Here is a 24,296-nt window from a genome sequence, read left to right on the forward strand (position 1 = left end):
TTCAATCAATTCTCCTGCCTCAGCCTCCCGAGTAGCTGGGATTACAGGCGTGTGCCACCACACCCGGCTAATTTTGTATTTTTAGTAGAGATGGGGTTTCTCCATGTTGGCCAGGCTGGTCTTGAAGTACCGAACTCAGGTGATCTGCCCGCTTTGGCCTCCCAAAGTGCTGGGATTATAGGCATGAGCCACTGTGCCCAGCCCCATTTTAACCATTTTTAAGTGTACAGTCCAGTGCCATTAAATATATTCACCATGTAGTGCAACCATTGCCCCTATACATTTCCAGAATGTTTTCTTCATCCTAAACAGAAGCTCTGCACCCATTCAGCCATACATCCCCACTTCCCCCTCCCTCAGTCCTTGTAACCTCTATTCTATTTTCTGTCTCTATGAATTTGCCTTTTCTAGGCTCCACACAAGAATGGAATCACACAATATTTGTCCTTTTATGCCTGGCTTATTTCACTTAGCATAGTGATTTCAAGATTCACCCATGTTATAGCATGTGTCAGAATTTCGTTACTTTTTATGGCTGAGGAATATTTCTGGCTGGGTTGGTGGCTCACACCTGTAATCTCAGCACTTTCAGAGGCAGAAGCAGGTCGCTTGAGTCCAGGAGTTTGAGACTGGCCTGGGCAACATAGGGGACCCCATCTCTACAAAAAATACAAAAATTAGCAGGCGTGGTGGCATATGCCTGTAGTCCTAGCTACTCGGGAGGCTGAGGTGGGAGGATCACTTGAACCTGGGAGGTGGAGGTTGTAGTGAGCCGAGATTGCACCATTGCATTCCTGCCTGGGCGACAGAGCAAGACCTTGTCTCAAAAACAAACAAACAAACAAAAAAATCCATTGTATGCATATACCACATTATGTTTATCCATTTATCTATTGATGGACATTTGGGTTATTTCTGCATTTTGGCCATTATGAACAATGTTGCCATGAATGTTGATTTACAAATATCTGCTTGAGTTTCTGCTTTTGGTTCTTTTTGGGAGTATACATCTAGAAGTGGAGTTGCTGGTCATATGGTAATTCTACATTTAGCTTTTTGAAGAACTGCTGAGCTGTTTTCCATAGTGGTTGCACTGTTTTACATTTGTACCCACAATGCCTAAGAATTCCAGTCTCTCCACACCCTTGCCAACACCTGTTATTTTCCTTTTTTTTTTTTTTTGGACAATAGCTGTGATAGGTAATTTCATGTGTCAACCTGACTGGGCTGAGGGCTGCCCAGATAGCTGGTAAAACATTATTTCTGAGTGTGTTGCAGAAGAGATTAGCATTTGAATTGGTAGACTGAGTAAAGAAGATCTCCTTCCCCAGCGTGGGCAGGTATCCTCCAATTCTTTGAGTGCCTGAATAAAACAAAAAGGCAGAGGAGGCCAGGTGTGGTGGCTCACGCCTGTAACCCCAGCACTTTGGGAGGCTGAGGCAGGCAGATCATGTGAGGTCAGGAGCTGAAGACCAGCCTGGCCAACATGGCGAAACCCTGTCTCTACTAAAAATACAAAAATTAGCCAGGTGTGGTGGTGCACACCTGTAGTCCCAGCACTTTCGGAGGCTGAGGCGGGCAGATCGCTTGAGGTCAGGAGTTTGAGACCAGCCTGGCCAACATGGCCAGAAACCCTGTCTCTACTAAAAATACAAAAATTAGCCAGGCGTGGTTGCAGTGAGCCAAGATCACACCAGTGCACTCTGGCCTGGGTGACACAGCAAGACTTTGTATCAAAAATAAATAAATAAATAAATAGATAAAATACATACAATTAAAAATAAAAGAAAAAAAGCAGAGGAAGGGCAAATTCATTTTTCCTGCTTGAGCTGAGACATCATCTTTTTCTGCACCTGGACATCGGTGCTCCTATCTCTTGGCCTTTTAGACTTAGAGCAGGACTTACAACATTAGCTCCCTGCTTCTCAGGCCTTCAGACTCAGACTGAATTACATCACCAGCTTTCTGGTTCTTCAGCTTGCAGATGGCAGACTGGGGACTTGTTGGCCTCCATAATGACATTAACCGATTCCTGTAATAGATCTCCTTTATTGTATATCTCTCTGTATGACATTGGTTCTGTTTCTCTAGAGAACCCTGATACAACAGCCAACCTAATGGGTGTGAAGTGGTATGTCCTAGTTTTGATTTGCATTTCTCTAAGGACTTGTGATGTTGAGCATCTTTTCATGTGCTTATTGGCCATTTGTATATCTTCTTTGAAGAAAAGTTAATTTGGGGCCAGGCATGGTGCTTCACACCTATAATCCCAGCACTTTGAGAGGCTGAGGTGAGCAAATCATTTGAACCTAGGAGTTTGAAACCAGCTGGACAAATGGCAAAACCCTGTCTCTACTAAAAATACAAAAAAAATTAGCTGGGTGTGGTGTCAATGCCTGTCATCCCAGCTACTGGGGAGGCTGAGGTAGGAGGATCACTTGAGCCTGGGGAGGTCAAGGCTGCAGTGAGCAGTGAGCGCAGTGGCATGATCCCACAACTGCACTCCAGCCTGGGCAACAGAGCAAGACCCTGTCTCAAAAAAAAAAAAAAAAAAAGAAGGTCAATTTAAGTCTTTTATCCATTTTTGAACCAGATTGCTTTTTTTTTTTTAATTGTAGGAGTGCTTTATATATTCTAGATATCAATCACTTATCAGATATATCAGGAGTCTCTGACCCCCAGGCTACGGACAGGTACTGGTCCATGGTCTATTAGGAACCAGGCTGCACAGCAGGAGGTGAGCAGCGGGTGAGCAAGCATTTCCACCTGAGCTCTGCCTCCTGTCAGATCAGTGGTGGCATTTGATTCTCATAGGAATGCAAACCCTATTGTGAACTGTGCATTCAAGGGAACTAGGCTGCATGCTCCTTATGAGACCCTAATGCCTGTTTCATTCCGAAACCATCCCCTTCCATCCAACCCCCATTCATGGAAAAATTATCTTCCATGAAACTGGTCCCTGGTGCCAAAAAGGTTGGGGACCGCTGAGATATATGATTGGCAAATATTTTCTCCCATTCTGCAGGTTGTCTTTTCATTTGCTTGATAGTGTCCTTTGATACACAAAAGTTTTAAATTTTGATGAAGTCCAATTTATCTATTTTTTTTGTCACCTGTACTTTTGATGTCATACCCCAGAAACCATCACCAAATCCAATGTCAGGAAGATTTTCCCCTGTGTTTTCTTCTAAGAGTTTTATAGTTTTAGCTCTTACATTTAGGTCTTTGATCCATTTTGAGTTTTGTGTATATCCAATTTTTGTATATGGGGTAAAGTAATTGTTCTTTGCATGTGGATATCCAGTTTTCTCACCATTTATTTAAAAGACTGTCCTTTTTCCTTTGAATGGTCTGGGCACCATTTTGTTTTGTTTGTTTGTTATTTGCCTTTCCCTTTTAATCCTTTTTCTGCTCCAACTCTCAAAAAATTGCCCCCAAAACCCAGTAATTAAACAAAAGGGAACTCAAAGAGCCAAAGCAAGCCAGCCCAAGAGTAGCAGGCTCCCTCCCACAGGGGCCAAAGTCTGGATGCTGGGGTCTCCACCCCAAGCCTGGTAGTAAAAGCTGGTGAAGAATAAGGTCATTCCGGAGGCTAGCAGTAACCTGGCCCAAAGGGGCTTTCTGCAAGAGGGCACCCCTAACAGGGCCAGACTGTGTAAGAAGTGGTACTTGTTGGCCTTGTCAAAGAGCTCCTTCCCAGAGGCATCTGGGAATTGGGTGTCATGTACCCGATAGGAAGCCAAGCCAAGGGCCCCAGCTCTGGACGAGGCACCCACGCCAGTGGAAAGCTGCCCCTGGCCCAGCCATGGCTGTGGATTGTCAGGCGCTGGATGAACAAACATCCTTGACACCCTTTTGGAAACTCATTGGCCATAAATAAGTTTTATTTCCGGGCTCTGTACTTTATTCAGTTGGTCTGTATGTCTGTCCTTAGGCCAGTACCAAATGGTTTTGATTACTGTAGCTTTGTAGTAAGTTTTGACATTAGGAAGTGTCAGCCCTCCAACTTTATTCCTCTTTGCCAGGATTGGATTGGCTATTTGGGGTCCTTTTTCTATACTTTTAGACTTGTCAAAGGAAAGGGGATGGGGTGAATGTGTAGAATCAAGATTCACTCTGTATTCAACAAAATTTAAAGAAGGAAATCTACAACTAGATATATATTGATAAGTATTTTAACATAAACATCTCTGTTTTATGATGTTTCAGGAATAAAAAAGAATTATCTCAGAATATAAGTAGAAAATAAAGGTTACACACAAATTAACAAAATCAGTGTGGCCCTCAGTCCTGATGGTTCAGTATTAGGAGATTTAGTTATAGCGTATCCATAGATCAAATCCAGCTGGGCATGGTGGCTCACACCTATAATCCCAACACTTTGGGAGGCCGAGGTGGGTGGATCACTGGAAGCCAGTAGTTCAAGACCAGCCTGGCTAACATGGTGAAACCCGTCTCTACTAACAATACAAAAATTAGCTGGGCATGGTGGTGCGCCTGTAATCCCAGCTACTCAGGAGGCTGAGGAATGAGAATCGCTTGAACCCAGGAGGCGGATGTTGCAGTGAGCTGAGATTGCACCATTGCACTCCAGCCTGGGTGACAGAGTGAGACTCTGTCTCAAAACAAAAACAAAAAACAAACAAACAAAAAGATCAAATCCAATACCCATTTCTAGAAAAACTCCTTCTTCGTGAAGAACACAAAACAGCCATAAGCCTGCATGTGCCGAACTATGCAGCAGTTAAGTAAGCACAATAACATATTTTAAAGCTACAAACAGAACTTGCAAACTAGAAAAAAAAAAAAAAGGAAAACTACAATCATAGTGGGTGATCTAAACATAAATTTCAGAATTCGACAATTCAGTAGACAAAAAAAATAGACAAGGAAATTGGGGTTGAATAATTAAAATAACAAGATTATATATATATATATATATATATATATATGCATCTTTTTTTTTTTTTTTTTGAGACGAAGTCTCGCTCTTGTCACCCAGGTTGGGGTGCAATGGTGCAATCTCCACTCACAGCAACCTCTGCCTCCCAGGTTCAAGCTATTCTTCTGCCTCAGCCTCCCAAGTACCTGGGATTACAGGCTCCTGCCACCACGCCCCACTAATTTTTGTATTTTTAGTAAAGACAGGGTTTCACTATGTTGGCCAGGCTGGTCTCGAACTCCTAACCTCAGGCAATCCGCCGGCCTCAGCCTCCCAAAGTGCTGGGATTACAGGTGTGAGCCACCGTGCCCGGCCTATATACATCTTTTTTTTTAAAAGGGACAAGCCTAGCTCTGTTGTCCAGGCTGTTCATGAAGTCCTGGCCTCAAGTGATTCTCCTACCTCAGCCTCCCAAAGTGCTGGGATTACAGGCATGAATAAACACTATTAAATAACCTCTGTATTTTTAGAGTTCATAAAATGTGAAATTTAAAATTATCAACAAAAGGAGAACAAATTATATAAAACTTACAGGATGCATTTAAAACTCTTCACTAAAGAAAATATATAGACATAAAGATTTTTTTTATTTAGAATAAAAGACTTAAACCAGGCTCATGCCTGTAATCCCAGTATTTTGGTGCAACTGAGGTGAGAGATTGCTTGAGCTCAGGACTTCAAGATCAGCCTTGGCAACATAGCAAGAACCTCATCTCTTAAAAAAAAAAAAAAAAAGAAGAAGACTTTAAACAAAGTTAATTAAGTATTCAACCTGGCCAGGCACAGTGGCTCACGCCTGTAATCCCAGCACTTTGGGAGGCTGAGGCCAGCAGATCACCTGAGGTCAGGAGTTCGAGACCAGCCTGGCCAACATGGTGAAACCCCGTCTCTACTAAAAATATAAAAATTAGCCAGGCATGGTGGTGTGCACCTGTAATCCCAGCTACCCAGAAGGCTGAGGCAGGAGAATTGCTGGAACCTGGGAGGCAGAGGCTGCAGTGAGCTGAGATCGCACCACCGCACTCCAGCCTGGGAGACAGAGCAAGACTCTGTCTCAAAAAAAAAAAAAAAACTATTCAACCTAAGATAAAGAAACGCTGATGATTAACACTGATGAACAATATTAAGCTTCTATCTGATGTATCTGAAGAAAAGAATAATAATAAAAGGAATAAAATAGACAAGACACTATAGGGAATTTCTAAAAGATAAATATTGAAATAAATAGAAAAGAAAAATTGGTGAAAAAATTTAATAAAACCAAACTTTATCTTCTATAAAAGATAAAGAGTTCACCCCCAAACAAGCCCGGATAAGATTGAGAGAGTAGAAAAGAAGCTAAAATATACAATATTAGGAAGAAGAGATATGATATAACCACAGATATTGAAGAGATGAAAAGAATTATAGGTGAGTATAATGTGCAACTCTATGGCAGTAGATTTGAAAAAACTAGAGGAGTGAATCATTTTCTAGAAGATTATGTTATCAAAACTAATTTTAAAAATATCTCAAATAGGTCTGTAACCATATGCAAGATTAAAATGTGATTAAAAGTCTATGACTCAGTACAACTCAATAATAAAAAGACAACTCAATTAAAAATTGGGCAAAGAACCTGAAAAGATATTTCCCCAAGGAAGATAAACAAATCGCCAAATTGTCAACATCATCAGAGAAATGCAAATTAAAACTACGATGAAATGCTACTTCACATCCACTAGGATGGCTAGAATGAAAAAGCCAGATAGCTGGGCACTATGGCTCATGCCTGTAATCCCAGCACTTCTGGAGGCTGAGGTGGGCAAATGGCCTGTGCCCAGGAATTCGAGACCAGCAAGGCAATATAGTGAGACCCTGTCTCTACAAAAATAAAAGTTAGCCCAGTGTGGTGGTGCATGCCTGTAGTCCCAGCTACTCAGAAGACTGAGATGGGAGGATTGTTGGAAACTGGGAGGTTGAGGCTGCTATGAGCCATGATTACACCACTGTACCACCTGGGTGACAGAGTGAGACCCTGTCTCAAAAAAAAAAAAAAAAAAAAGCCAGATTATAGCAAGCATTGGTGAGAATATGGAGAAATTGGAACCTTTATACATTGCAGTTGGGAATGTAAAATAGTGCAGCCACTCTGAAAAACAGTCTGGCAGTTACTCAAATGATTAAATATAGAGTTTCCATATGACACAGCAATTTTATTCCTAGGTATATGCCTAAGAGAAATGAAAACATATGTTCACAGAAAAATTTGTACACAAATGTTTATGGCAACATTATTCATGGTGGTCAAAAACCAGAAACAACCCAAATGTTCATCAATGAACAAATGGATAAATAAGTTGTGTTATGTCCATACAGTGGAATGTTATTTGGCCATAAAAGGTACTGAAATTCTAATACATACTACAGCACTGGATGAACCTTTAAAATAGGGGTGTCCAAACTTTTGGCTTCCCTGGGCCACATTGGAAGAAGAATTGTCTTGGGCCACACATAAAATACACTAACATTAGTGATAGCTGATGAGCTAAAAAATTTAAGAAAGTTGGCCGGGCACGGTGGCTCACGCCTGTAATCCCAGCACTTTGGGAGGCTGAGACAGGCAGATCACCTGAGATCAGGAGTTCGAGACCAGCCTAACCAACACGGAGAAATCCTGTCTCTACTAAATATACAAAATTAGCTGGGCATGGTGGCGCATACCTGTAATCCTAGCTACTCGGGAGGCTGAGGCAGGAGAATCACTTGAACCCAGGAGGCAGAGATTGCAGTGAGCCGAGATCACACCATTGGACTCTAGCCTGGGTAACGAGAGCAAAATTCCATCTCAAAAAAAAAAAAAATTTAAGAAAGTTTAGGAATATGTGTTGGGCCACATTTAAAGCCATCCTGGGCCACGTGCAACCTTTTAGCCATGGGTCAGACAAGCTTGCTTTAGAACATTATGCTAAATGAAATAAGCCAATTGCAAAAGACCACAGAACTATGTGTTTAGATTCATATGAAATGTGTAGCATAAGAGTTTATGGAGACAGAAGGTAGATTCATGATTGCTTGGGACTGTGGGTGGGGATAGGAAAGTTGGGGGGTGACAGCTAAAGGATATGGAGCTGCTTTTTGAGGTGATGAAAATGTTTTAATTTACTTTGATGATGGTTATATATATCTGAATATACTAAAAACCATTGTGTTGTGGGATCTTTGGGGTGTCACTTTTCTGGCTGGAAACCTCTGTGGCCAGTGGTGCTTTTGCCCAAGTTTTGCTCGGGCTCACTTGGCCTGGCCCACTGCACTCATGCTATCCGCCTGGATCCCATGCCTGCCAAGGGCAAATCAGGTGTGGAGCGGCGAGGAGTATGTGAGCGAGCGTGGAGTCTGGTCACTGTGCACAGTTGGACACTGGCTGCTGCCGCGCGGCAGGCAGCTTCAGGTGCCGTCTTTCTGTGACGCTGCGGCTGGGGCAGGCGCACTGCAAGCAGCTTCCCTGGCTGGCATTGGGGAATGCAGTGTCACCTGGAAACCTGGAGACGCTAGGCACTGCAGGACCCCAAAGAGGGATACCCAGCTCTGGCTGGGGAGCTCCCAGGTCTGGGCTCCCTAAAGGGCAGCAGCTCTTCTCTCCTCTTCGCCCACAACATGGTGGGCAAGGGGCCCACCCTGTTGGTGTTACAGTTTCAACCCTGTTGGTGTTACAGCTCTTTTAGGGTGGCAGCTCTTCTCTCCTCTTCACCCACAACATGGCAGGCAAGGGGCCTGCCCTATTGGTGTTACAGTTTCAGCCCTATTGGTTACAGCTCTTTTAGCCCCACCATTCAGTGGGTCTCAAGTTCTTGTCCTGTGACCGGGAAGAATGAGATATGCAGACAAGTGGAGGATGAGCAAGGTGAAGAGGAGCTTTATTGAGCAATGGAACAGCTCACAGAAGCCCCACAGAAGATAGCTGCTTTCCGCAGCCAGGGTATCCTGATGAGGGTGCCCTGATGAGAATGCTGAGCTGCTAGCAGAGAGGAGACCCTGGAGTAGATTGCCCCTCTTTGCAGCTGGTTGCCCCATCTCATGCTCAGCTCTGGCTAAGCCTGGGGCTTTTATGGGCCTCAGAGGGGAGGAAGTATATGCTGATTGGCCCATGGGCAGCCATAGGCGGGCCTAGAAAAGGCACCACAAGTTCCCACTCCAGTCCGTGGGACCGGCAACCCAGCCCCCAGCTTTCAGACCCTCCCTGGCCTGAAGGTGGGGCCTCACTGGGAATCCGCCCCCTTCTGCCCAGGAATTTGTCTGCTGTTCATGGTGCCCCGGCTCTGCCAGATTTTCTCCAAGATTGGAGTGGGTGCCAACAGCAGGGAGAAGCAGTGGGAGCAGGCACTTCTGAGCCTGCAAGGGAAGTGAGTCCTTCCCGGGTTCCCAAGAGTACAGTGATGCCTGAGTCTGCAGCTACAGTTTGAGTGGCTGCAGTGGCACCTGGAGAATTCCCACCACAACTCAGAAGGAGCAGGGCCCCCACTTGTTTTTGGCTCCCACTGGCTCCATGGAGGTGCAACCCCATGGCTCATCCCCGCTGCAGCAAGTGTGATAGCAGCTGGCCCAGCCATCTGAAGTGCCCACTGCCATCAATTGTGCAGTACATTTTAAATAGGTGAATTGTATGGCATATGAATTATATCTCAATTAAACTGTTAGAAAATCCATGACTTAGAAATGTATCAACTCTGGATGATTTTACAGTTCTCTATACGATTAATAAGGTAATATTAACTTCTGTAACTTCCCTCCTTATATCTCAGGGGCTTAGCACAATGGAAGTTTACCTTCTACTCACATAAAGACCAAAACAATGTTTCTCATTGTTAGGTGACAATCTCCCAATGGTATTTCAAGATTCCATGTTACTCCCATCTTATGTGTCTACTGTATTTATTTTTTTATTAGTTTACTTTATTTCAATCATTTTTGGGGAACAGGTGGTTTTTGGTTACATGGATTAATTCTTTAGTGATTTCTCAGATTTTGGTGCATCCATCATACAAACAGTGTACACTGTACCCAATGTGTAGTCTTTTATTCCTCACCCCCCCCACCCTTCCCCCGCAAGTCCCCAAAGTCCATTATCATTCTTATGCCTTTGCATCCTCATAGCTTAGCTCCCACTTATAAGTGAGAACACATGACATTTGGTTTTCCTTTCCTGAGTTATTTCACTTAGAATAATGGTCTCAAGCTCCATCCAGGTTGCTGCAAATGCCATTATTTCATTCTTTTTTATGGCAGAGTAATATTCCATGGTGTGTGTGTGTTTATATATAGGTATCTCACATTTTCTTTATCCACTCATTGGTTGATGGATATCTACTATCTTTAACAGATGGTTCCAAGGTCATTGCAAAAGAAGATGCAAAGAGGATGGAAAATTGAAGGTTCCTATGCCCCAGGTCTGGAAAGGAGCTGCTTCTGCCCTGTTCCCTTAGCCAGAACTCAGTCACATGGTACCCTAACAACAAGCAAAGCTGAGAACTGTAGTCTAGTGTGGGCCCAGGAGATAGAAGAACTGTTGAGTCCTTATCAGATTTTAACAAAATGGAAACTTTGTTATTCTAATTATTCCAGATGGTTGAAAAACATTGCTAGCCACTTTATAAAGCAAACATGACCTTAATAACAAAATCTGATGAGTAAGTTCCCAAAACATTATAGACCTAAAGTCCGTAAAATGGCCTAAAAAATTATAGACCAATTTCACTTAAGAATATAGATGTGGCTGGGTGTGGTGGCTCACGCCTGTAATCCCAGCACTTCGGGAGTTGGAGGCAGGTGGATCATTTGAGGTCAGGAGTTCGAGACCAGCCTGGCCAACATAGTGAGACCCCATCTCTACTAAAAATATGAAAATTAGCCAGGGGTGGTGGTGCGTGCCTGTAATCCCAGCTATTTGGGAGGCTGAGGCTGAAAATGAAAATCTCTTGAGCCTGGGAGGCAGAGGTTGCAGTGCCCAGCCTAGGTGACAGAGTGAGACTCTCTCTCTCTCTCTCTATCTCTCTCTCTCTATATATATGCAAACATTCTCAGTGCACACAGTTTAAAAGTAGGAAATCTGTCAACATAAATGAAGGATACTTTAAAGACAAAGATCACATATTCTGTCAATAAATGCTAAAAATACTACTTATAAAATTCCAAAGTGATCTCTTATAACAACTCTAACATAGGAACACGAAGATTATAACTAGACAGGATTAAGGCTGGGATTGGAATAAAAACTGCTCGGAACAGGAAAAATAAAGATGAAGTAAAATGCTGATCTAGGTAAAAATGGAGCAAGGGAAACAGAACTAGGAAATCTAAGCAAGCAAGCCACTATATTTTTAACACTATGTAGACACAACAGAAGAGACTGATGTAGTCATAGAAAATACCTTGACTATTGCTTTTTCTAAAAGTTCAGGAAAACTAATTTCACATAAAAATAAATAAGAAATACTGAGGTCAAATCTTATTCAAAAGTATTATAGGCTGGGTGTGGTGGCTTATGCCTGTAATCCCAGCACTTTGGGAGGCCGAGGCAAGTGGATCTCTTGAGCACAGCAGTTTGAGACCAGCCTGGGCAACATGGCAAAATCCCATCTCTACTAAAAACACAAAAACTATCTGTGCATGGTGGTGGGTGCCTGTAGTCCCAGCTACTCAGGAGGCTGAGGTGGGAGGATCAACTGAGTCTGGGAGGTCAAGTCTGTGGTGAGACATGATTGTGCCACTGCACTCCAGCCTGGGTGACACAGTGAGACTGTCTCAAAAAGCAAACAAACAAACAACCCCAAAGTATTGTAAGAAAAAAGAGAATAAGGGGGAGAATAATATTACTACAAACAAAAAAAGCATGCCAGAAAGATATACCTGCACAAAAGGTCAATAAATGTGGTATAGCACATAAACAGAATTAAAAACAAAAATCACACAATTATCTCAATAGATGCAGAAAAAACATTCAACAAAATCCAGCATCACTTTACAATTAAAACTCAGCAAAACTGGCATACAAGGGACTTCCCTCAATGTAACAAAAGCCACCTATGACAAATGAAGAACTCAACCCCTTTTACATAGCTGCAAAACAAACAAACAAACAAAACAAAACAAAAAAACAAAAAAAAAAACTTTGGAATATTAACAAAGGAGGTGAAAGACCTCTACAAGGAAAGCTAAAAAACACTGCTGAAGGAAATCATAGATGACACAAACAGGTGGAAACACATCCCATGCTCATGGATGGGCAGAATTAATATTGTGAAAATGACCATACTGCCAAAAGCAATCTACAAATTCAACGCAATTCCCCTAAAAATACCACCATCATTCTTCACAGTTAAAAAAATTGTTTTAGAATATGGAACCAAAAAAGAGCCCACATAGCCAAAGCAAGACTAAGCAAAAAGAACATATCTGGAGGCATCACACTACCTGATTTCAAACTATACTATAAGGCTGTAGTCACCAAAACAGCATGGTGCTGGTATAAAAATAGGCACATAGGCCAATGGAACAGAATAGAGAACCCAGAAATAAACCCAGATACTTACAGCCAACTGATCTTCAACAAAGCAAACAAAAACATAACCTGGGGAAAGGACACCCTTTTCAATGAATTGTGCTAGGATAATTGGCAAGCCGCATGTAGGAGAATGAAACTCGATCTTCATCTCTCACCTTATACAAAAATCAACTCAAGATGGATTAAGGATTTAAATCTAAGACTTGAAACTATAAAAATTCTAGAAGATAACATCGGACAAACCCTTATAGACATTGGCTTAGGCGAGGATTTCATGACCAAGAACCCAAAAGCAAATGCAATAAAAACAAAGATAAATTGCTAGGACTTAATTAAACTAAAGAGCCTTTGCACAGCAAAGGAACAACAGACAACCCACAGAGTGGGAGAAAATCTTCACAATCTATACATCTGACAAAGGACTAATATCCAGAATCTACAATGAACTCAAACAAATCATCAAGAAAAAAGCAAACAATCCCATCAAAAAGTGGCCTAAGAACATGAATAAATTCTCAAAAGAAGGTATACAAATGCCCAACAAACATATGAAAAAATGCTCAGCATCACCAACAATCAGGGAAAAGCAAATCAAATTGCAATGTGTTACCACCTTAGTCCTGCAAGAATGGTCATAATCAAAAAATCAAAAAACAGTAGATGCTGGTGTGAATGTGGTGATCAGGGAACACTTCTCCACTGCTGGTGGGAATGTAAACTAGTACAACCACTATGGAAAACAGTGTGGGGAGTCCTTAAAGAACTAAAAGTAGCACTACCATTTGATCCAGCAATCCCACTACTGGAGGAAAAGAAGTCATTATATGAAAAAGATACTTGCAGATGCATGTTTATAGCAGCACAATTTGCAATTGCAAAATCATGGAACCAACTCAAATGCCCATCAATCAATGAGTGGATAAAGAAACTGTGAGATTATATATATATGTATATATATATATATATATATATATATATATATATATATGTATAAGACGGAATACTAAGCCATAAAAAGGAATGAATTAATGGCATTCACAGCAACCTAGATGAGATTGGAGACTATTATTCTAAGTGAAGTAACTCAGGAATGGAAACCCAAACATCGTTTGTTCTCACTGACATGTGGGAGCCAAGCTATGAGGACACAAAGGCATAAGAATGATACAATGGACTTTGGCGGCTTGGGGGGAAGGGGGAGAGTGGGCAAGGAATAAAAGATTACAAATAGGGTGCAGTGTATACTGCTGGGATGATGGGTGCACCAAAATCTCACAAATCCCCACTAAATAACTTACTCATGCAACCAAACACCATCCATACCCCAATAACTTATGGAAAAAGAAAAAATATAGAAAAAAGAAAATTAATCAAACCCAAGGACGGGTTCATGGGAACCCCAATTTATAGTCAGTTGGTCAGAAGCACAGGTAAAACAACCTAGGGCTTGTGATTGGCATCAAAAGTGGGGAGCAGTCTTTGCGTACTGAGTGCTCAACCTGTGTTATCTGATGCTGTATCAAGGTAGATAGTGTCAGAATTGAATTAGTGGACACCCAGATGGCGTCTGCTGCAGAATTGATTGCTTGTTTGGTGTTCTGGAAAAACCCACAGACATTTGGTCATAGATGTATTCTTTATTAGATGTGGCATGAGAGCAGAGGAAAAACAGTTTGTGTTTTCCACACAATACTCTAGGAAAATTACTAGGCTTTGAAGAAAAATAAAAATTCTCTGGTCATCTAGGCAAAAAACTCCTTAAGTTAGAAGTGAAAGAAAATTGGATTATTATCATACTTTTAGGCAGTAATACTTCATGCCAGAAGAAAATGGAGTAACATATTTAAGATCTTCAATGAAAGAAAGTGTAAACCAAGGATTTTATATCCAGCAAAGGTGACTTTTAAGTACAAAAGCAGAGACAAACTGTTACCAACATGTGGGAACTCAGGGAACATTGTTTCCATTGCCCCTTCCTGTGGAATCTACTAGAGGAGCTTCAGACAACCAGAAAGAATAGAGAGACACCAGCGTAAAGACTGGTGGTGAATGTTAACATATAGATACTTGTAGAATGTAATGGTTATATGATCTGATTGTGTAATTATGGTACAATCCCCCAAAATAATGGGGGCACAAGGAGAATGAAAGAGCTTATCAAAAATATTTTAAAACATTTTCAATAATCATATTGGTGGTGATAGTATTAGTATGACTATTCTGATACTGTTGTGTGTACAATGTGGAAAAAAGCAAATGAGTGTTTATGAGATTTCTAATCAGTTGATCCTCTGTGTATTGATAACCAGAATTCTTGGCATGGAAGAAAGAAGATACAGATGTAATATAGTAGATGTTAAATAAAAACTCTATAATATAATATTGGGCCAGGTGTAGTGGCTCATGTCTGTAATCCCTGCACCTTGGGAGGCTGAGGTGGGAGGATTGTCTGAGGCCCGGAGTTTGAGACCAGCCTGGGCAACAGAGTGAGACGCTGTATCTTAAAAAAAAAAAAAAAAAAAAGCAGGGTATGGTGGTGCACACCTCTGGTCCTAGCTACTCGGGAGGCTGAGTGTTAGAGGATTGCTTGGGCCCAGGAGGTCGAGGCTGCAGTGAGCTGTGTTCATGCCAGTGCATTCCAGGTTGGGTGACAGGGTGAGATTCTGTCTCAAAAAACAACAAAACCCCAAATTCTAATATTGAATTTGAATTGGAAAACCCCGTTTGAACTGTTGAGGTATTTAATCTTAAAATATTTACATATTTTATTTCTATTTTCTAGTTCTGTTGACCAAAAACATCTGGGCATAATGACCACCCAAATGCAGTGAGCATTCCTAGGACCAAGATTATAGCACTGAAATACCCTTTCCTATGAAAAATAAACCAGGCTTTTAGAGAAATATTGTGAGAGGAATCTGGAATATCTTATCGTACCAGACAGAGAGGAACTTCTTAAGCCACAAAGGTTATGTCAAAAGGACCCAGGAGTCAACTTGAAGAGGCTCCCAGTAGCCAAAATGGGACAATGTGAGCTTCAATGAGGATAATAATTATAATGGACTGAAATCTATCAAATACTTAACCCATGAGTTAATAATAATACTAAAAAAATAAAACCCACAAACCAATTTGTCTTTTTTGGAGGGTGACAGAGAAGCAATGCGTTGTCTTAGATCCTGGTAATTAAAGGGAAAGAATCAAGCATTTATGCCACTTCTCTTATATGAACAGTACCATGGAGTAACCAAATAATAAACACCTTATAAAGTCATTCTAGCTATGAAATAGAATATCTGGTGTGATTGAAAGCTTTCACCTTCAGTGTCTAGGGCCAGCTTTCTGCCCCTGGCACCCACACCCAGCTCCCTGAGGCTATGGTTCCATTTATTTCTATGCATCCTGGCCCTCACTCTCATCTGACACATGCCCTTACATTCAGGAGATGCTCAATAAATCCTCTGTAGAGTGATGTGAACCCAGTCCAGAGTGAGACTTGGAGGATGTGTGGCTTTGGGGGATAGAGAGCCTGCTTGCTGTCCATCCCCCATCTCAAGGAAGAGCTGCAGAGATTTTTTCCCAACTCTCTCCCACTGTCCCAGGGGTTGTGGGGGCAAATCCTGTGCCTTTTCCTAAAACCCAGACCCAAAGGAGTTCAGAAATGGCAGGGATGGAGCATCTTCGAACCTGAACTTACTTAGTAGGAGGGAAGGCCGGAGGTCGCTTAGTTCATCCCACTGCCACCAATTCATGTACAAGATTGAGGAAGCCACCTTTTTGGGAATAAAAATGTTTGACATCCTGTTATCAAGCACTGGGCCAAGGGAACTCGGTGAACAGGTTCTATTTGACACTTCACTGTAACCTATCCCTTCCTGACTCCAGCCCCAGATCAATTGCTACCTCAATTAGTGAATTAGAGCATGTTAATGACTCCATGGGAGCCACCTCAAGGTTCTGATCCAGCATTTGACCAGCATTATATTGTCATGTAAGAGTCACACATGCTCATTGACCATTCCTTCAGATAGTATTTTTTGGCCATCTTCCAGGTACCAGACACTATGCTAGGCATTGAAATACAGAGGGATGAAGAAATGGTGCCTGTCCCCAAGGGTTTCATAGTCTACTGGGGTAAAGAGATGGTACAGTGGGTGTATTCGTCTGCTAGGGCTGCCATTACAAAATATCAGATTGGGGTCTTAAACAACAAACGTTTATTTTCTCCCAATTTTGGAGACTGGAAGTCTAAGATCAAGGTGCTGGCGGGTTGGTTTCTCCTGAGGTCTCTCTCCTTGGCTTGCAAATGGCCACCATCTTGCGGTGTCCTTTTCTCTGTACACACCCGTTCCTGATGTCTCTCTCTTCTTATAAGAACACCAGTCCTGGTTGGGCATGGTGGCTCGTGCCTGTAATCCCAACACATTGAGAGGACGAGGCAGGTGGATCACTTGAGGTCAGGAGTTTGAGACCAGCCTGACCAACACGGTGAAACCCCGTCTCTACTAAAAATACAAAATTAGCCGGGAGTGGTGGCACACTCCTGTAATCCCAGCTATTCGGGAGGCTGAGGCACGAGAATCACTTGAATCCAGGAGGCAGAAGTTGCAGTGAGCCAAGATCATGCCACTGCACTCCAGCCTGGGCAAGAAGAGTGAAACTACATCTTGAAAAAAAAAAAAAAAGCACACCAGTCCTATTCCATTAGGGCCCCACCCTTATGACCTCATTTAACCCTAATTACCCCTTAAAGGCCCTGTCTCCAAATACAGTCACATTAGGGATTAGGGTTTCAACATATTAATTTGTTGGGGGTGGCGTAGTTGGGAATTCAATCCATAACAGTGGGTTTTAAGAATTATAATAAAGTCAGGACCAGGCTGCAGGGCAACAACTGTTCACCCTCATGACCATGTGGCTGACTGGGAGCTGGGCTGCAGCACCGTGAAAGAGTATGGCACTGCATATGGCTGGCCTGGGAAAAGATCAAAATATAATATCTGAAGTCTGATTTCTACTGAATGCGCATTGCTTTTGCAACATCGTAAAGTTGAAAAATCATTAAGTGAAATATCGTAAGTCAGGTACCATCTGTGCTGAAAACTGGGTGGCTTAGAACAACAGAAACTGATCATCTCACAATTGTGGAAGCCCGAAGTCTGAGATCAAGGTGTCGTCAGGGCCAGGCTCCCTTGCTCCAGCCCTCTCTCCTGGCTTCTAGTAGTTACTTGGCTTGTAGCAGCAGAAATCCGTAATCTTCACATGGCATTTCCCCTTTTTATAAGGACAGCAGTCATCTTGGATTAGAGGCCTATCCTGCTCCACTATGACGTCATCCTAATTCATTACATCTGCAATGACCCTATTTCCAAATAAGAACACATTCTGAGGTTCTGACAAGTCAGGACACCAGCATATGAATTTCTGGGAAGAACGTGATTCCGTCCCTAACAGGAAGCTCTGGAAAGAGTCCTGGCATGATCTGATGGAGGCCCAAACTGAGGAAGTGGTGGTGTGGATCCTGAGGGTGGGGACTGGGCATTGTCTTAGTTCAGGCTGCTATAACAAAATACCATAGGCTGGGGGCCTTAAGCAACAGACGTTTATTTCTCACAGTTCTGGAGGCTGGAAGTCTGAGATCAAGACCTGCATGGTTGAGTTCTTGTGACGGCCCTTAGGGCAGTTGCAGACAGCCGTCTTCTCACTCTGTCCTCATGTGGTAGAGAGGAAGCCCTGGAGTCTCTTCTTATAAGGGCACTAATCCCATTGTGAGGACCCCAGCTTCATGACCTCATCTAAACCTAATCACCTTCCAAAGGCCCCATCACCAAATACCATCACAGTGAGTGTTAGAGCTTCAACACAGGAATGGAGGGGGGACACAAACATTCATTCCCTAACAGGAATGGATTTGAAAGTTACTGATATGGGGTTTTGCCTGGTTTAGTGATGGCTGAATGTGGGTTGGAGAAAGAGGTAAGAGGTGATGACCCTGTCTGAGAGGTGAGGACCCCTCCTCCCAGGACCCTGGCTTTTCTGAGGGCATGAATAATGGCACCTCTGATATACAAAGGGCTGACAGAGGAGCAGGAGGTTTGTTTGAAGATATTGAGTGGTTTTAGGCCCAGGCTCTGGAGCAAGACTCCTGGGTGTGAATCCCACCTTCCCCACTTACTAGCTACAGTGGCCTTGGGTAGTCCCTTAACTTCTTGATGCCTTGAAGGGAAGTAACAGCACCTGAGTCACAGGAGTGTGGGACTCCACAGAGGGTGATAATCCACGTAAAGTGCATCACTCAGCCTGGCTCACAGTCAGCACTCAGTGAGGTCACTCATGACCATCACAATGACTGACTAGAGGCTCCATAGGCAGCTGGCATGAAAGGAATTCTGGTTTGAGAGATCATGACCAGCCTGAGAGTTATTTTCCCACCTCCAGTTCCTTCCTGTGTGTTGAGAGCTTGCATGCACGTGTAGACGCCCCAGCCTGTGTGTCCAAGCTGTGTCCACAGCTCCCTGCAAAGAGCTAGATTAACTTACCCTGCAGTAGTGTGCAGTATGAAGAAAAGGGAAGCCATTCCTTGTGAGAAGCTTGAGGGAGGACTAGTCAGAGAGAGTGTGAGGACATGAAAGAAGGGACAGAGAGATTCCAAATGAAGGGGGTAGTCAACAGCCTCCAATATTGAAGGGACTGGGAGTCAAATGAAGGCTGAAAAGTCCTAAATTTGGCTCATAGAGGTCCTTGGTGACATTAGCAAGGACAGTCTTTTGGAGACAGGCAGCAGTTGATAGAGTAGGTGCCAGGCCTGGGGGCTTGAAGGCCTCTGAGATGGAATGGAAAACCAAATATTGTATGTTCTCATGTATAGGTGGGAGATAAGCTATGAGGACACAAAGGCATAAGAATGATATAATGGACTTCGGAGACTTGAGGGAAAGGGTGGGAGGGGAGTGAGGGATAAAAGACTACACACTGGGTATGGTGTACACTGCTCAGGTCATGGCTACACCAAAATCTCAGAAACTACCACTAAAGAACTCATTCATGTAACAAAAAAAAAAGAAGAAGAAGAAGAAGAAGAAGGCCCAGCTCCTGCAGGATTAAGGAATAGAAAATTCAAAGGAAAAGGAACAGGGCTCAAACCAGAGAGTGTCTCTCTCATGCTGAAGAAGTCTCCAGAAATTAGTTTGGGGCTGATTCCACGGTGAAAGGAGCTCAGATTCCTTCTATTATGTTGCTCCCAGGGGAATAACCTGTCTCCAGATTTACCTCAAGACCAATACAGCTGCTCCTGCTCCAGCCATCATGTTCATGTTCCAGCTAGCAAGAAGATGGGAAAGAGTGTACAACACTCTCCTTTTAAGGAAAAAACCCAGAAACACATATATCACTTTTACTTATCTCACATAGGCTAGAGCTTAGCCCTCAGCCACACTTTGCTGCAGGGGGATGCTGGAAAATGTAGTCTTTTTTTTCTTTTTGAGACAGAGTCTCACTGTCACCCAGGCTGCCATAGCTGCCTGAATAGTTGGGATTACAGGCATGCACCATGATGCCTGGCTAATTTTTGTATTTTTAGTAGATACAGGGTTTCACCATGTTGGCCAGGCTGGTCTCGAACTCCTGATCTCAAGTGATCCACCTGCCTCGGCCTCTCAAAGTGCCAAGGTGGGTGGATCATGAGGTCAGGAGATCGAGACCATCCTAGCGAACATGGTGAAACCCCGTCTCTACAAAAAGAATTTTAAAAAATTAGCCAGGCGTGGTGGCAGGCACCTGTAGTCCCAGCTACTCAGGAGGCTGAGGCAGGACAGTGGTGTGAACTCGGGAGGCAAAGCTTGCAGTGAGCTGAGATTGCACCACTGCAAATGTAGTCTTTATTTTGGTGCCCATGCACAGCTTAAAATCCTCCCAAGATGAAAAAGAGGAGGATGGGTATTGGGAAATAGTCGTTTGGCCACTGCTTGTAGACAAGGGGGCATGAATGTGAGGGGATTTCAATCAGAAGGCTTCTATTTTTTTCTCCATGAATTACGAGGTGAGGTCCCCAGCGACAAAATGTGGTGGGAGGGTTGAATGTGGCACCTGAAGTTTTCAATTCTTGAAGGGGAAGCTGGCTGCCCTAAGTGGTGCTGGAGGCCTGGGTGAGAGTGAAGTCTGTGTGCCTGCTCTATGGAGGATATACCCCAACATGCTTGCATGCTGGAGGGCAGAGCTGCCACAAGGTGGGCTCTCTGAGATGGGGTCTGGGGATCTGGGCATGTGGTTAGAGATGTTCAGAAAATGGACCTTGGGGTCTGGGCTCTGTAGGGAAAGCAGTGTGACCAGGAGGGAGGGGCGAGGTCTTGGAGAAGGTGAGGGAGGTCAATGGGGATGTGTCCTGAGTTCAGGAGGAGAGCTGCGGGGCTAGGAGGCTGCAGCTGGCAGGAAGACTCCAGCATTTGCAACATCAGAGTGGATGGCCCTGGGTGGTGCCAGCCTCCAGGGTGTGGGCTGCTGAAATGAAGTAAAGGAGAACATCCCCAGACTGAGGAACAGAGGTGCCAGGTGAATTTTCCTCAGGATGTGGAAGTTTCCCAGAATGATGGCAGATGGAGGGGAAGGAGTCACTGTGATACAGGGGCTGATGTCCTTGTAAATATCGGGACATCGCCATGTCAATCAGACAGTGACCATGAGTGATCACTGGGGGCAGTTCATACTGGAGAGAATATACAGGAAGTGTTTGGGGGGTTCAGTGGGAGGAGGGTAAGTTAGGGGTGGAGGGCAGACCAAGAGAGGCCAGGAGGAGCCCACCTCTTGCATCAGCATGACCTGGATGTGAGACATGGAGTCAAAGGAGATCATTTTGGAACTTTAAGCAAGTAGTTACTTCCTACATACAACAGCAGTACAGGCATTTGGTAAATACACTCATTCCAAATGGGAGAAATTGGCCAAAACAAAGGAACTACATGCAAGTCCGAAATCCCATAGACTTGGGCAGCTCCACCCCTGTGGAGGATGATGGCCCTCTTCTCACAGCTCCACCAGGCAGTGCCTTGGTGGGGACTCTGTGCAGCAGTGGGCTCCATCCCCACATTTCCCTTCCTCAGTGTCCTAGCAGAGGTTCTCCCTGAGGGCTCTGCCCCTGCAGCAGACTTTTGCCTGGACATCCAGGCGTTTCCATACATTGTCTGAAATTTAGGCAGAGGTTCTCAAACCTCAATTCTTGACTTCTGTGCAGCTGCAGGTTCAACACCTGTAAGCTGCCAAAGCTTGGGGCTTGCATCTTCTGAAGCAATGGCCTAAGCTATACATTGGCCCCTTTTAGCCACAACTGGAACTGAAGCAACTGGGATGCACTGGTCCCCCAAACCATTTTTCCCTCCTAAGCCCCTGGGCCTCTGATGGGAGGGGCTGCTGTGAAGTTCTCAGACATTCCCTGGAGACATTTTCCCCATTGTCTTGGTGATTAACATTCGGTTCCTCGTTACTTATCCAAATTTCTGCAATGGGCTTGAATTTCCCCCTAAGAAATGAGTTTTTCTTTTCTATCGCATTGCCAGGGTGCAAATTTTCTAAACTTTTATGCTCTGCTTCCTCTTGAACGCTTTGGTACTTAGAAATTTCTTCTGCCAGATACCCTAAATTATCTCTCTCATATTCAAATTTCCACAGATCTCTAGGGCAGGGGGAAAATGCCACCAGTCTCTTTGCATAGCAAGGGTGGCCTTTACTCCAGTTTCCAACAAGTTCCTCATCTCCATCTGAGACCACCTCAGCCTGAACTTCATTGTCCACATCACTATCAGCATTTTGGTCAAAGCCATTCAACAGGTCTCTAGGAAGTTCCAAACTTTCCCACATTTCTCTATCTTCTTCTGAGCCTTCCAGACTGTTCCAACCTCTGCCTGTTACCTAGTTCCAAAGTTACGTCCACATTTTGGGGTATATTTATACTAGTACGTCACTCCTGGTACCAATTTACTGTATTAGTTTGTTCTCATGCTGCTAATAAAGACATATCTGACACTGGGTAATTTATGAAGGAAAGAGGTTTAATTGACTCATGGTTCTGCAGGGCTGGGGAGGCCTCAGGAAACTTACAATCATGATGGAAGGGGAAGCAAATACATCATTTTTCACCTGGCAGCAGGAAGGAGAAGAATGAGCAAAGGGGGCCGGTGTGGCGGGCGGGAGCCCCTCATAAAACCATCAGATCTCATGAGAATTCACTCACTATCACGAGAACGGCATGGAGATAACCTCCCTCATGATTCAATTACCTCCCACTGGGTCCCTCCTATGTCATGTGAGGATTATGGGAACTATAATTCAAGATGAGATTTGGATGGAGACACAGCCAAGCCATATCGAGCAGTAAATCTAACAATTAAGATACACAGGCTTTGGAATGAGACAGACCTGGGTTTGAAAGTCTTGGCCACTATCACCTGTGCAATTTTGAGCAAGATAATTCCCTTTAGGGGAAGTCTTTCATGGTTGGAGATACACATCACTGCCTTTCCATCCCATGTCACCCTATTTCTTTGCTTTGCCTAGAAGGCCATGAGGAAGGACTCTGGAAGATGTCTGAATACTAGAAACCCCGAGAGCCAGAAGAATGCATTCGTCTGTGGTTCAAGCTAAGTATGGGTAGTGCCAAGATGGTTTCTGATTTGGTCTCCACCACATACAGTGATTCCAAAGCAGGGTAAGACATCCTTCCTCATGCCCCAGCATCAGCCCTTTGCAGTCTAGCTCGGTCTGCTTTTCAAGTACCCCTAATATCTTGGAACTTCCTCATGGTGAAAAGTCTCCTTCCTCCCCTTCCTGACCCCATCCATGTGCCCAATGCCCAAAGGACATTTGGAGGGATGCACTTAAAATCAAATTCGTCCACTGTCTATTTGCTGAGATAAAGTGTGGTGACAACAGCAGTCCAAGGGGACTACTAGCAGCCTCAGAATCCAGCCACCCAGCCCTAGCCTTTTCAGGGCCACTCCTGGGCTGGGCACACTGGTAGGTGGGGAGGGAAGGGCAGCATTGTCAGAGAAGACAGACCAAGCTGCAGCTGCCCTACCGGGAGGCTGGGAGGCCTGAATAGCTTCACAGCACTGGGCCCTGCTTGCTGAATGGGGGCTTGGCTCCTCCCTGGCGGTGGTCCGGAATGGATGACATTTTCATTGCAAGCTAACAAGGGGAGAAATCCAATTACTTCACAAAGAGGCTCCTGAAGGGGCCTCACAGCCTGGAGAAAGAAGGGGAGGAGAAGAGGGGGAGAGGGAAGGAAGAAGGGGAGTGTGTGTGTGTGTGTGTGTGTGTGTGTGTGTGTGTGTGTGTGTGTGTGTAGGGAGGCTCCCACCCAGACCAGGAAAGGAACAAAGCCCTCAGGCCTCCAGGACATGGCCTCCTGCATACAGGCAGGGAGATTGGAACTGGGGGGCTTTTAATTGATTTCCAGTGGGTCAGAGGGTCTGCCTGGAAACTCCAGGTCCCTGAGAGCTCCAGGCAATCAGGCTTCCTCCCTGTGGAACAACCTGAGTGGTGCAGAAGAGGCCCCAGCCCTATTTCTCTGCCCCTTCAGACTACGGTTTCCCTGACCTGAGTCATCAAAGACCCATTATACACTTTTTTACCTTTGTTGCATCCACCTAAACTATTAATCCCTTTTTGAAACATTTATTTAAAGTGTATTATTTAAGCTCAGTATTTTGGAAGTTTATATCCTAACTGCAAATAGAAAAAGTAGAAGCTAATTCTAAATAGAAATACAATTCAAATAGCCCAATGTTGTTGAACCTCAGGGAGCTGAAAGCCTTGGGCTCTCTG

At 43.9% G+C, this 24,296-nt stretch overlaps 1 pseudogene; it reads right to left on the reverse strand.

Annotated features, from left to right (window-relative positions):
• On the reverse strand, nucleotides 1-23,017 carry LOC129393218 (transmembrane protein 256-like; annotated as a pseudogene).
• Nucleotides 23,018-24,296: the final 1,279 nt, after the last annotated feature.

Source organism: Pan paniscus, chromosome 8 (assembly GCF_029289425.2).
Source record: "Pan paniscus chromosome 8, NHGRI_mPanPan1-v2.0_pri, whole genome shotgun sequence".
In the NCBI taxonomy this organism is placed as follows: Eukaryota; Metazoa; Chordata; class Mammalia; order Primates; family Hominidae; genus Pan; species Pan paniscus.